Source organism: Thermobia domestica, chromosome 11 (assembly GCF_964235325.1).
Source record: "Thermobia domestica chromosome 11, izTheDome1.hap1.1, whole genome shotgun sequence".
In the NCBI taxonomy this organism is placed as follows: Eukaryota; Metazoa; Arthropoda; class Insecta; order Zygentoma; family Lepismatidae; genus Thermobia; species Thermobia domestica.
In genome coordinates, this window is record NC_137464.1 from 245,816,188 (window position 1) to 245,831,031 (window position 14,844).

A 14,844-nucleotide genomic window follows, 5' to 3' on the forward strand; every position below is an offset into this window, starting at 1 on the left:
TATATAAAAAAAATGAATGTAACTATGTGTGCCTGATCATCACGGTCAAATTGCAAAGTGAAATGAAATTACTTTTGGTATATAGTTAGGCCTTAATCCAAATTGGAATGTTATATTCCTTTATTATAATGCATAATATCCTAAGGAGGTACTGAGGATCCGAATTTTTGCGAAAAAAAAAAATGATTATCTCGCAAACCGTTAAATTTACGGAGATGAAATTCAGTGTGTTAACTCTTTATTAAAAATAAACAGTGTGTCCTAGCACTTTTAAAATTCTCCTTTATGTTGGGGGGGGGGTCACTTTCTATATTTGATAAATTGTTAGTGAGTTGGTTTGTAAAAATGATCGAAAACGATCGATGTTATTTAAGAAAAAAAAATAGAAATAAAAAAATACAGTGCTTGGCTTCATATATCCATTGCTTTCTGCTATAATAATTGCTGAAGCTTATGTTTATTATATGGAGCGCTTACAGCACAGGGCAATCAACCCATAAAGTTGTGAGAAAAATAGGCATAAAATTTGTACTGTAAGCTTAATTGCGCGGAAATTTGAAGTTTGGATTGTACGCATAATTGTATGGAAAATTTTACACTTTTTCTCCCTTTACGTTGGTCTACTTACTTTGATTTGGAACTTTGAAATTTCATCCTTTTTTCCACTGAAAAGTATTGATAATTCAACAAGGAAATAATTATACTATGATAATTTAATTGAAATTCATTGTAATTTGGCACATGGCAAACAGCAGTGTGATAATTGAAGTTGAAGAAGGAGGGAAATTCCCATTCACCTCTGAACACTTTCCAGGAGCCTCGTTCCCTTTCGCTTTCTAGACGGGGGAGGGAACTTGGTAATGGTATCAAACATTCATGTGTAATTACAAAAATTAAATTTATGAACAAATAAGAAATCATCAGTTTATCAGGCTTTAATTGATAATTTATTCACAAGATTCCCTATCAAAGGTGTGGTAGATGAAGTTTCTGTTCTACATGGGTCGACATTGCAAACTGACATGGTCAATATGGTAAAGATGTTGTATGGTGATAGAGAGATGATATTTCTTGCTGAGTATTTCAAACCTGACCAAGAAAAATCGTTATCAGACTTAAGTCTAACAAGCAGATTGTCGATGAGAAGTTGCAGAAATCGGGTAGAAATATTATCAGTTTCCACGACAGAGTGCGAACAGGGATTTCCCCTTATGAATTTACAGATGACTGATATTAGAAATACACTAAGTGCTCAAACACTGTCTAACTTGTTGCTCATCAATGTTAATGGCCCACCGCTAGACAAGCTCAAAGTAGACGAGCTAGTTATTTCTTGGCTGAAGGATGGACATCATTCCACTGTGGATGATTTACCGCCAAAAAGTTTCAACAAGAAATAAATCCGATTTCAGATTTGTTTTAAGGTGGAAAATTACCAGTTACGGAAAATGTTTACTTGTATTACTAATGGCTTATTTGTGTTATTCAACTTTATACCTAATTTTTAGTAAGTCTCTTCTTTGCTTTAGGTAAACTACTTTGAATAAATATTCATAATAATTGCAATTATGCATATTTGTAACTTGAATTTAACGTGGTGTTTTAGTAATTACACAAATTACAATTATGAGCATACTTTATGGAGACGCTCTCACAGAGGGTACCCGAGCACCTTTATAAACTATGAAAAACTGATTTTTCAAGTTTTTTGTGAGAAAAATACTGTGAACTGAGAAAACATAACCTTTTCCATATTGTACAGGGGTATTTTCCTGCGAATAGAAGTTTCTTGTGGAATGCGTTCAGAAATTAACACTTGAAAGAATACTCTCTTAGTACAAGTATATTTTAGGCACACACAAATTTCCCCCCACCTCGAACTGTTTCAATTTCCTCACTGACAAACACTTTACCAGTTTATATCGTAAAGGTCAGATCCACTGTTATTGTAACAGAGTGGTGCTTGAGCGATTGACTAGAAATTTAAACTCCGATTAGTGACAATTTCACAGTCTTGTTTTATTACAACTGTAAACTCTTGTCAGTTCAGAAGAGGCCCTGGACTGTGTTCAGAGTTGATGACGATGGATTTTGGTGAGTCAGAGTAGGTCAAAGTGGATGAGAGTGGTTCATGGTGGGTGTTGGGTCAGAGTGGGTCACCGTGAGTGGTGGGTCACAGTGTGTCATGGTGGGTGGTGGGTCACGGTGGGTGGTGGGTCAGTGGGTCGTGGGTCAAGTTTTCATTGACCCACGCCAACTCTGGCCCTAAGGAGATATTCGTTGTATAGCGCGAGAGACAACACTGCCAAAATTTCATGGATGGGGGTTGACAAACGAGAGACACTCTTGCTTTCTAGTCGGTAGTGAAATCGATAAATGTAGATCAAGTTTCACGACTCACCGCAATCACTATTGTATCTGGAGTCTTAACAAGGAGAAGTGAACGTTGGGTCAGTTATAGGGCGCTCATTTCTGATGCGACGATTCCCTGGTTTGATCCTAGATCACGTGGGTTTGTGGTGGACAGCATCTCTTTCCGTTTTTCTCGGAGTTGTTCTGTTACTTGCCACATTCTGATTCAACCAATTCTTTCATAACAATCCATTTCCATTAATCATTCGTCTCCTGTAGCCTAAAGGACATAACGTGAAACGTAAAACTAGATTTTTTTTCATTTAGTTTTGGACTTTTAACGGTAACATCCTCGAGTGGACATGTGAAAGGCGTCGTTTCGAAAGTTCAAAAGAACAGTATTCCATGGGATTACCATATGGATTCTTAAGGTTAATTCACACATGCCATGCCGTGCCGCTACTGATTTCTACACCATTTCCCTTGGTTTTTTTCAACTTCGTGTCGCTTCGTATGCTTCGAAGAAGGCCGAAGGAATGCGGCCGACGAGCCACGACCGGGCTGGTTTCTCTTCAAGGAAGCCTGTCGGGACATGGTATGGGAAAACACAAGCACAGCATGAGCACGTCATATGTGAATTTAAAAAAAGACAATACGATGAATTTTCAATGTGAAAGTCTCAAAAGAAACTTCGTTGACTACGGCACAGCATGGGAACGGCACACTAAGTGTCAATTTATCTTTAATGGAAATATCCCCGAAGTTAATAGAAGTAACATGGATACCATTTGCAGCTGCCATGCGTGAATACAAAGCCATGTGACTTAAAAGCTCTGTCCTGGTGCAGTTCCATACGATTGGTGTTGTCGCCGTACAATGTTGGTTCTTCATGCTGTAAATTGGGGATATGACGTGTTCTTTGTGATAAATAGCATTAATTTTGAGAATTTTTCGACCATACAAATCTTTAGGATTCCTCTGTACGGAAAGACGGTAACAATCATAGAATCTTTCAAGAGTGATGCACAAAATTACATCGGTCCATTTTTAAGAACATTCATGTAGGTCATTGCTCAAACTTTTTCTACAGCCAGTCAGGTAGATCCATGCTTTGTCCATTGTGACAACAAATTTCCAGTACTCACCAATTTGGTGGCGTCCGTACTGCTTTTTAAATTTCTTTCGCTCCGCGATAAGACTTGGTGTTAGCGCATGCACACTGACCTTGGGGACAACCTACAGGCTCAAATTGTTATGGATTGTTCGATTCACTGTTGATTGGTGCACATCGTAAACGTTCGGCCATAATGGATTATCACAGCCCAATCCTACTTGAAGGCTTTCCAAAGGTCATTTACCGTGCGAACTCGACGCTATGAAGGCGCCTTTTGATAGGTCCTAAACCACAATAATTCATGGTACTGGTATCTGGAGTCTTAACAGGGGAACAGTGGGTGAGTAATAGGTCGCTCTCTTTTGGTGCGATGGGTCCCTGGTTTGATCCTAGATCACGTAAGTTTCTGGCAGACAACATCGTGTCTTGTTTTTCTCGCGGTTCTCCCATAGTGAGAATGTGGTGTTGTGCTAATGGATTATCACAGGCCACCATATCCTGAATCTTTTTAACACAGGTCTTGTGAGTTTCAGTGATACCCTCTTTGGATGCGATTTCGTTGGTGATGTGAGTTGTAGAGGAGACTGCACTACATAACGTTTCATTATAACACCCCGTCCTACTACAAGGTTCGGCGGCATATTCCACACTGCAATACTTTCATTCTGCTACACAGTAGCTGAGAGACATGTATACCCGGATCGAGAAGTGTCGCTGACTGCAAGTTGATTGTATGAAAACGAATCAGCCTCTGTATGTGATGTAAATCCTTGTTTGTTGTGGGGCTAGCATACGCGCTTTGAATGTAGAGAGCTAGGTTCGAGTCCCGGTGGGAGCTTATGTGCTTAACCAAGAAATGACTCTGGTGACTTTTTCACAAGTTATGAACACTTCTAAATTGATTCTGTCGCTAAAATCGTCTTAAAATTTACTTGAACTCCAAAAAGTAGATCTCTGTATATATCAGATTCTACTACTTCACTGAAGCGTAAATCTTGTTTGAAAACAGAATCGCGGCCTCTTTCGTTGATGCAGCTAATACTGGTCATACCCTAACAAATACACAAGTGATATTCCTGAATATATGAAGTTTTTTTTTTATTTATATGTGAGTAATATCAGAATACAGTAGCATTGCGCGTAAAATCTTAAAACGTAAAATTTCGTTTGCCAATTGTAAAACTTACATAAACTTAAAAACAGTAAACTTAAAGGTAACCGTTCCGAGATGTATATAGTATCTCTCGAACATGGTTATTTCCGATATGATACTGTTGTAGTGTGAAAACTGTTGCACTTTAAATTTTTATATCTTTAAATGTTACACTTCAACTTAGTACAAGGTGAACTTGCGCTCTCTGCACAGCGCATCATTCACATGTGAGCATGAGTCTCCATGTCATTCCTCACATCAGTAGATGTCCCTTTGAAGACACAAGTGAAGGACGTCTTGATAAAAATCGGCGAGGGGTATCATAAAGGGGAGATTGTTTCGGTTATTTTTTTTAATATCTCGCACCGTTTGCAAGATTGAGCCTACTTCCGGTTGGAGTTTCTAACTCATGTGTGGTTAGTGTTTTCTTTCTTCTTGTATGCAGTTTGTAATAAGCAAATACATTACACATAATTAATTGTAATGTCAGTGATACATAGTGTTCATTGGGCAAAACACTCCAAACAATAAAGATTCATCTTAGACTGGAGAAATTGTTATCCTTCGTTTCTCATTATCATTTACCCATGAAACAAACGCCTGAGAGATATACAACACCTATATACAAGTATATGGTGTTGCAATGTTTAACACGTAGGATATCAACACTTCCATTGCACCCCTAAAAAATGCAATAAAGAAATAACGGCATTGTTTTTTTTTTTTTTTAATATTCAATTAGACCTGAACAATCTACACAAAATTTGCAGTCGATCAGTGAAAACGGCATCTTTCTAGAACCTATGGTTCCCGAGAACTCACTGTCGAAAGGATTGGCCACAAACATATAAACTTTTCTTGTCCACAAATATATAGCATTTTAAAATTATAGATTGTGCGTTTTTGAAACTAGCGACAGTACACGTTATTGTGTTTAAAAGGTTTAATAGTTTGTTTGTTCGTTAAAATCTAACGTCTGTTTTCAGCAGTTGGATTAAATGAGACATGGACCTACAGTTTTAAGGCAAAATTCAAACCACTGTAATATGTTCAGTGCTCTTCTATAGGAAATTAATCGAAGACCCCGTGCACCAAAAGCGGCTACGCTAGCCACTAGGCTAGTGGGGAGGGATAACGTTGAATAGGGAAGATGTTTAATTACAAGTTCCCATAATACACCACCTTTTATCACAAACTTGTTAGCAAAATACTGTTCTCTTTTCCTATTTTGGGATAGCAGCGCAATATTATCTGTTGCATATTGATTTTAAGTTTGTTTGGTTTTATATCTGCAGCAAATGTGGACGAAGTTAGCTAGGGATCCTTCTGAAATATGTTAATTAATTATATCTGTTCGGCTACGACTAAGCTCGTGTAGCCGTCCTAGTTCGTTGCTTATTTAGGAGTGTTCTGGTTCTTCTATGTTTTTGAATAACAGTATTACTACTAATAGTAAAAGAGCTTCTGTTAACGACATATGCAATGTTTACACACGAGTTTCTCTTGTACATTTACCGTTTCTTTTTTTTCATTTTTTCCCTTCTTTCGTTCCTGCTCCTCTTTCTACTTGTACCCACAGTTCACTAGTTGCTGTCTCTAAGTCACAGCTGTTGTTTGAACTACAAGTCAGCACTTGTTCGTACGCGCTGTTATTTGCTGTTTTCATCATTGCACAAACAACTAAAGAAGTAAAGGAAAACTAACTGAATTTGCGCTCTCTACACAGCACATTATGCACATAAGAACATGAATCTCCTTGTCATTCCTCACAACTTCTGTACATGTTGATTTACAGACACAACTGAAGGACGTCTTGATAAAAATCGACAAGGAGTTTCATAAAGGGAAGATTTTTCGATTTTTTCAATATCTCGCACCGTTTGCAAGATTTGAGCCTATTTCCGGTTGGAGTTTCTAATTCATGTATGATCAGTGTTTTCTTTCTTCTTGCATGCAGTATGTAATAAGCAAATACATTACATACACAATTAATTATAATCTCAGTGATATATGGTGTTCATTGGGCAAAACACTCGAAAAATAAAGATTTATCTTAGACTCGAGAAATGCTTATCCTTCCTTTTTCATTATTATTTGGCCATGCCTGAGACATATACAACCCCAATATACAATGTGGTGTTGGAATGTAAAGCGCGTAGGATATGATGCTTTAGTTTTTTTTTTTTTTTTTTTTTAATTTCAACGCTTCCAGTGTACCCTAAAAATGTAATAAAGAAATAATGCCCATGTCTTTTTTAAATATTCAATTAGAACTGGACAATCTACGCAAAATTTGCAATCGATCAGTGAAAACGTCATCTTTCTAGAACCTGTAGTTTCCGAGATCTCATTGTCGAAAGGGTTGGCCACAAACAATAAATTTCCAGAAACATATAGTTTAAAAGAACTCCAAAGATGGCAGCATAGTTCATTTGCATTCATTTTGGAGAAGGCTTATTAAAATACAAAGGTTTTGAACACTAATTTCATATCATAAACTTTATGAAAAAGATATAGTTAACTAATTTGGACTATTTAAAGTACAAATACTTAAACTGTTTGTCTCTGTTAAACGTGAAATCACACATAACCGTAAATGAAAGATTTGAAAGCTAAAGTTATAGGTTGGAACTCGAGCACTTTTAATTGCTACTGTAGCATTTTAATAGATACGAGGGTCATTCGGAAAGTAAAGAACGTTTTTGTATAATAACTGATATACAAAAGCGAAATTTGTGTTACATACTATGTGATACTTAAGTTACTTTTCGACATAGTCGCCGTGTAAATTTAAACACTTGTCATACCGTGGTACAAGTTTTTCTATGCCTTCGGCATACACAGTTGCCGCCAAACTGTTGAACCAATCACTAACAGCTTCCTTAAGTTCATCACTGCCGTAGTGGCTTCCACCCAAAAAGTCTTTCAACTTTGGGAATAGGTGGAAGTCACTGGGGGCTAAATCTGGACTATAGGGTGGATGCTCCCAAACTTCCCACTTAAACTCCCTTACGATCCCAAAAGACCGTAGCCATAACCTTTCTGGTGCTCAAACTTTGTTTGGCTTTTTTCGGCTTTTTCGGAGAATTTGAATGGTGCCATTCCATGGATTGGCGCTTTGTTTCTGGAGTGACGTGCGAAATCCACGTCTCATCTCCAGTAACAATACGATTTAAAAGTACATCGCCATCCTTATGGTAACGGCTGAGGAAAGTCAATGCGGATCCCATTCGCTTGGTTTTGTGTTCCTCCGATAACAGTCGAGGCACCCACCTTGCACTAATTTTTTTGTAACCAAGTTCACCACTGACAATTTCGTACAACACAGTTCTTGAAATTTCGGGAAAGAATTTGTGCAGCCCATCAATAGTGAATCGCCTATCCTCTTGAATTTTCCGCTCTATTCTTCCTTTGAGTTCGTCAGTCACAACAGAAGGCCGGCCCGAGCGTTCCTCATCGTGCACATTCGTCCGTCCGTCATTAAACATAATGCACCACTTACGAACTGATGCTTTATTCATTACATTTCCATACACCTCAGTGATTTGTCTATAAATTTCTATCGGACGCACTTATCTTGCATTCAAAAATCTTATCACACTACGAACCTCACACTTGGCGGGATCAGTAATTGTATCGCACATTTTACAGTCGCACAGCGAAGCAATAACGGACCGTAGCGGATCGCAGCTGGTGCCAGATTGAGGCTAAAGCATGCCCAGGTCAATAACCCAGCGGCAGCGGGGGTGGGGGAACACGCGCACGCGCTAGCGCAAAACGTTCTTTACTTTCCGAATGACCCTCGTAGATAGATAGGACCATCAGATAAAGAAAATGGATATATAATAGTACGATTTCAATACTATTATGAGGGAAGGGCAAGAAAGCAGTTTACTAGTCAGTTGACAAATATAGGTTGTGCTGGGCAAAAGAAAAGAGGGAGACGAAGAGCTTACTAATTTATGCTGTCAGATCTCACTTAGAACTGGGAAAACTTGATTCATCCAGCAAAAGAGGGCGGAAACCATACCTAAAATTCCCGCACAGATAAACGGAGATATTGCATAGTTTGTATTATGATTAATGAAAGATGTTGCGATAGTTTAAATCAGTTCTTCCTAACCTTTTTTTGACTGACAACACACTGATGTTCACTACTTCGCGAGAGCATGGTGGTGATGATGATGATGATTGATAATAATAATAATAATAATAATAATAATAATAATAATAATAATAATAATAATAATAATAATAATAATAATAATAGCAGCAGCAGCTGCTGCTTCGGGCCGGAAAATGTTTCTTCGGCATTTCTCGATCTTCAGCTTTCTCTTGTAACTCCCAATATTTTCTTCTTCTTTTAAAATCATCGATCAGTTGTGTTCTTCCTATTTCTCGCTTTCCTTCCATTTTTCCTTATCCGCTCCCGGCAATGTCTTCACGTCCCGTACACCATTCCTGAAATGTTGCTTCACAAGAATATAATTATTTGGTATCGTTTCTTGTCTCCTGGAGTTTCCCCTGTGTACAGCTTATTTTCTCTTGTCTTTAACCACGTGTTCATCATCACTATATAATGTTGCCTACAGAAGAAGATAAGCATTTGGGTCCGTTTGTTTTTTGTATCTAGTCCAAATGGTCTCACCACCTTATTCGCGGCTCCTTCTCCTACTACTCTGTTAAAGTCTCTCATTACTATGGCGTTGACCTTACCTCTTCGCACCTGGTACAATATGACGCTAATCTCATTATTCAGTACTTCTACTTCACTGTCATCATGGTCGGTTGTTGACTCTTACACTTGTATTATCACTATATCCTGGTTTTGCACTTAGTTTTTACAAACATAAAACGGTGACTGCAGCGTTCTGCTCTGATTACATTTCTTGCTACTTCGTTTTTCATTGCTATGCGACACCGTTCTCGGCCTTAACGCCACCCGAATAGAATATTGTACAATTTCTCGACACTGTCTCACCTTTTCCTGGCCATCTCACTTCACTTAAGCCCATTGTGTTCACTTTACATTTGTACATTTCCACTTTTAGATATTCAAGTTTACCCACATGTCCATACGTTCCAGGTTCCTATGCTGAAATGAAAGTTATTATTTTGTCCTCTGATGATTCTTCCCGGAGTAGTCCCACCCGGAGATCCGAACGGGGGACTATTGTATCTCCGGAATGTTTTACCTCAGGAAAAAACATCATTATATTTATTATCCTTCTTCGTCCCTCCTGAGGAAAAGATCAAGTGGTAGTATTTCCATTTCCTTTCCATATCTCCATGCCGTTGACCACCTGGTGGTTCATCCGCCTTTTAGAACAGTTTCCCCTCCTAAGGGCAAGAAGGTACCCTGACCTCTATCCGCTCATCTTTCGAAAAGGCCGTTGGCACTTGGTGGAGGCTGACTCCTTATCCCGGGAGTCAGTTGGTCCCCACCTACGTTAGCCGCCTAAGACGTTGACCGCTTTCTCCCGCGAGGAGGTGTAGGTTGGGATTTCCCCTTCGTTAGCATGAGCCCGATGGTTTTTTCTCAAACCTCTCTAATACTTTCAGAAAGCAACGTTTTACCTGGTTTCTTGAATTTAAGAATGATTGGTCCAAATCAATCAAAGAATGCGGTAATTACGACTGTACCTACAGATGCTTATGACTTAAGTCTCGTTAGGCGTGGTATTAGGGATGTTTCCTTTGTATACTGGAAGGTTTTGAACTTGTTTCAAAATTGTATTACCAGAATTCATCCGCGGTAACAAAACACAAAGAGAAGTTGTCCCGTTCCCACTGGTAGCCCAACAAATGTGCGAGAAAGCTCCTTCCTACTTGTGTACCTTTGTCAACATCTTGGAAATTCGTTGCGATGTTTCACAAACTTCTAGTCAGTGCCATAACTCATGTTGTTGAATTTCTCCGCTATGGATCGAATGCTGAGGCGTATATTCACACAGCTTCGAGCACTTCTGTATGATTGTGCTCAGCGGCAATAACATAGGTTTGGTCAAGATGGAAAAATCACTCGTTCCTCGATGTTCCCATAATAAATATACATTCATCACACCATATTATAGTTATAGTCAAAGAACTGGTTGTAGTTGATCAGACTTGTACAGGGTGTTATAAAAATTTGTTAAATATTTTGGGAATTGATTCCTTACATCAAAATAAGAAGAAAGTTTATATGGACCTGTGTCGGAAGTGCATAGTTTCGTAGTCATGGAGTGCTAAAAACATGAAAAATGCACTTTAAAGGTCCATACTAGGGGACTGATCGTAGTCAAGTTAAGACATCACTGATAAACTAGTATGTGCACTATCCAAATATTCACCTTTCAGAGTCTCCGGCAGTTGCAGGATCATTTTTAGAGAGACTGTTTTGGAGTAATTGATCACTCTTCACCAACCTCTCTAAAAATTGGTGTGCAAGTACAACATCGTTGTATGCCTGTGTTATTGACGCTTACCTGGGCTCAGAGGCACAACATACACTAAACGCTCTTTTCCAGATGAGGTTTCAATACCTACAAATCTAGAACGTATTTCCATACTTATGCTATTAGGGAACTTATTTACGTAAATAAAAGGTACACAAATTTCGTGGAGGAAATGTAAGTAAAAGGAAACATCTATTAATAGCAAAGATAGTGTATGAGGCTCAATGCGAGTACCTTTGTTCTTAAAATGAGTCTAATTTGAAATTCAGTATTTGGGAAAATTTGGTAAGTGTCGGACTGAAGACAACACTTAGCCTAAAAACAAATATTCAGGCGGGAGAGCAGAATTGGTGGGCATTTGTAAAAGAAACTGCAATAGACTCAGATGTGTCAATAAATGATTACTACTTACGGATATAAGTTCCTCCATTTCAGTTTGTCGTAATTGGCACAAACACTTCACTAATAACACAGTTGGAAGAAGTTGTTTGGCGGGCACTTGGTTAGTCCACAAAGTAGCACGGAAAGTCCTCTAATATTTTGGGCATCGAAATTGATTGAAGGACAGTTCTAGGCGATGACCAATGAAAGACTGGGGCTCCGTCATCGTAGTCGGCTAACGAGTGCAGTTTCTCTTCTCTTCTGCGAGGGCGACGTGTTTTGGTGAAACTTCCCTCGTTTTGGAAGGCCACAAGGGCACCTTCTGATTATTTTGATGGAACCAACAATGTCAAAATATTAGTCCTAGTTAGTCCTTTTATATGTTAGATGTCTTATCTGAATCTTAGTTTCATTTTTGATAATATACAAAACAAGAAGAACGAGCGCAGGCACAGAGCTGTTGCGGCGATGGGTTTTGGAGGTAAAAAAGATCAATGTTACATGTTGTTAGTTCTATTTGTAACTTCGTATGGCGTTCTTCAACAGGTGAAGCGTCCATATCTCAGCATAATGACAAATCGATTTCCTAGCGATGAGAAAGCTCTTCTCGGTCCGTTTCTACCTTAGGTTTGCAGTTTCGTTAATTTTTTATATTTTCTGCTTTGCCTGCATGTCTGTTTCATGGCTAATGTTGAAGGCCGATTGTATAAAGCAAGAAAAGTAATCTTTTCTAACCAATGAAATGTAATGACAATTAATTTTGAATAATCGCGTTTTCCCCCCGAATATTTCCTTTTTTTACTTGTTCTAATTTATTTTTGCTTTCTTTCTGTATTTCTGCAAATTACAAATTAGATAAGTTTTACGACATGGATATTTGGATAGTTCACACACCAGTTCCTCAGTGATGTCCTGACCCGACTAGCGATAGGTCCCATAGTAGTGGAGCTATAAACTTTTAAAGTTCGCTTGTTTCACGTTTTCCGCACCTCATAACTCCGAAACTATCCACTTTTGAGCACAGGTTCATATGAAACTATCCACTTTTGAGCACAGGTTCATATGAAACTATCCACTTTTGAGCACAGGTTCATATGAAACTATCCACTTTTGAGCACAGGTTCATATGAAACTATCCACTTTTGAGCACAGGTTCATATGAAACTATCCACTTTTGAGCACAGGTTCATATGAAACTATCCACTTTTGAGCACAGGTTCATATGAAACTATCCACTTTTGAGCACAGGTTCATATGAAACTATCCACTTTTGAGCACAGGTTCATATGAAACTATCCACTTTTGAGCACAGGTTCATATGAAACTATCCACTTTTGAGCACAGGTTCATATGAAACTATCCACTTTTGAGCACAGCTCCACATAAACCTTTTCTTATGTTGATGTGAGGAATCTGTTTCCAAAATACATGTATTGTGACACATTTTGTAACACCCTGTATAATATGGACTCAGTGTCTCAAGAATACGGATGGTCTCTCATGTCTCTACTGAATCGGAAGAAGTAGAAAGCTCAATCTCCATAGTACGGAAGTGTAGTTATACAATGCGAAATGAAACCTAATTTTTTTTAAAAAAATGGCCTTCGTGCTAGTTACAGGGAGTGAGTTGTTGCAAGTAGTGTTAGGCGTTCTAATTTGCGTAGAAAAACAAACTTCTAATACAGCTTTTTCCAACCTTTTTCAACTTGCGGCACACTACGCGTGTAACTTGAATTCTCGCGGCACACTCATAGATATTATTTTCAAATATAAAATACCATGGTAATTTTTTTATGATTACTGATCTGCTCACAGAGTTGAAAGCTCGATCACTGGTTTACCCCTATGCTAATTCATTATGCTTATTTTTTGTTCTAATTTTAAAATAGAAAACAATTACAATGAAATATAGGACTCAGATTTAAAAAAAAATACGCTTTCTTTTTCAAAAACTGTACCCAACCTTTCACTAAGAACGAAGATCACCAAATAACTAACGAACAAACAAATGTCTTGTACTTTTAACTTTGCTGTTTTAACCAAAACCGGTGCATATTATTGCAATCACACAGCTTGCGATGCGTCGAAGTCAAAACACAGCTGTTGAACAAAGTGTTGTTCTGTCATTCACGTGCGAATGAGTGTTCTATGAACGTTCACTTGACGCGTATCGTACAAGTGCCTCCATTTCTTGGTCTTAGTATGACTCTCAATTGAAGCGTAACATAGCAAACCGTGGAAATGTGTACGAGCCGAAATACTGTCTCCTACACAGTAATAGATGTAGAATAATATATTACAATTACAGTAATTTTTTCCATGGTAGAAATTCATAGTAATGTGAAATACAAAAATATACATTTTTTCCTATCTCTTGCAATTTGGTTGCTATATAATTAATAATTTTGTTTCGATTTCCTCGCGGCACACCGGTTGGGAAACACTGTTCTAATACGTAAAATACTATGTGCTGTACGTTCAATAAACCAAAAGCTGAAGATAAGAATAGTAAGGATTTTATACGTTAAGTTGATCGATGATGCTGTAACGATATAAGGCTAACTTAATAATAAACTAATGCGTGGTCTACACTCTGAACGCCTTTGTTTGCCACTATCCCATTGACAGGACATATATGTATTGACGACTAAAGAATAAAGGGGCTGAGGGAGGTGAAAGGGGGTACAAAAAGGGAAAATTCCGGAAATTATATCGTCTCAGGCATTGTATCGGTCACCTTGTTGCTTCACTTTTTTTTTTTCATTTTTGTTTCCTTCTTTTTTAAAGGGCTTTGAAGTCCTTATCGACTTTTGTAAAAAAAACAGAAAGCTTTGTGCTTTTTTTTTTTGGTCTATTTGAAAGTCTTCTAACGAAGTTCCAGTTACGATAACTGTTGCTAGGCTGAACTTTAACAATCAACTATTTTCTCCCTGTTTTCTCTTGTTGATTTTTCCCTTTTTTTACATAACCACGTTGTTTACTGAGAGCTGAAAATTTCAAACTAAATAAATTATATTCAGTGTTTTCCATGTTAGCATAAATATGTTTTTCAATATTGTTCATTCCTTATCCTGGATAATCTGCATTTTATTTGCTGCGATGTAGTGGTGGGTTACATATCACCTAGGATAATATTGCTGGTAACGTAGATACGGGATAATTCATGTGTATATTACTACTAGTGACAACGAATCGACATTTGGAATCGACAGTGCACTCTTTTCTTGCTTTTTAAATATATCCCATGTGACCAACTTCCGATCTTCAAAAAAAAAAAAAAAATCACGTTTTGTGGAATTTATAGAACTTGCGTTCTAGTAATTCAAGGTTCCTTTTGAGCAGTATTATACGAAACTGAATATTTTGTTTTATGTGGGATCCGAGTTACTATTAGTTTTTTTTTTAAT

General features: G+C 37.9%; 1 protein-coding gene across 4 annotated transcripts in view; it reads left to right on the forward strand.

The window, feature by feature from the left end:
• LOC145664880 (spermatogenesis-associated protein 20) overlaps positions 1–14,844 on the forward strand; it is a 336,902-nt gene that overhangs the window by 295,577 nt on the left and 26,481 nt on the right. The gene's annotated exons all lie outside the window — the stretch shown is intronic.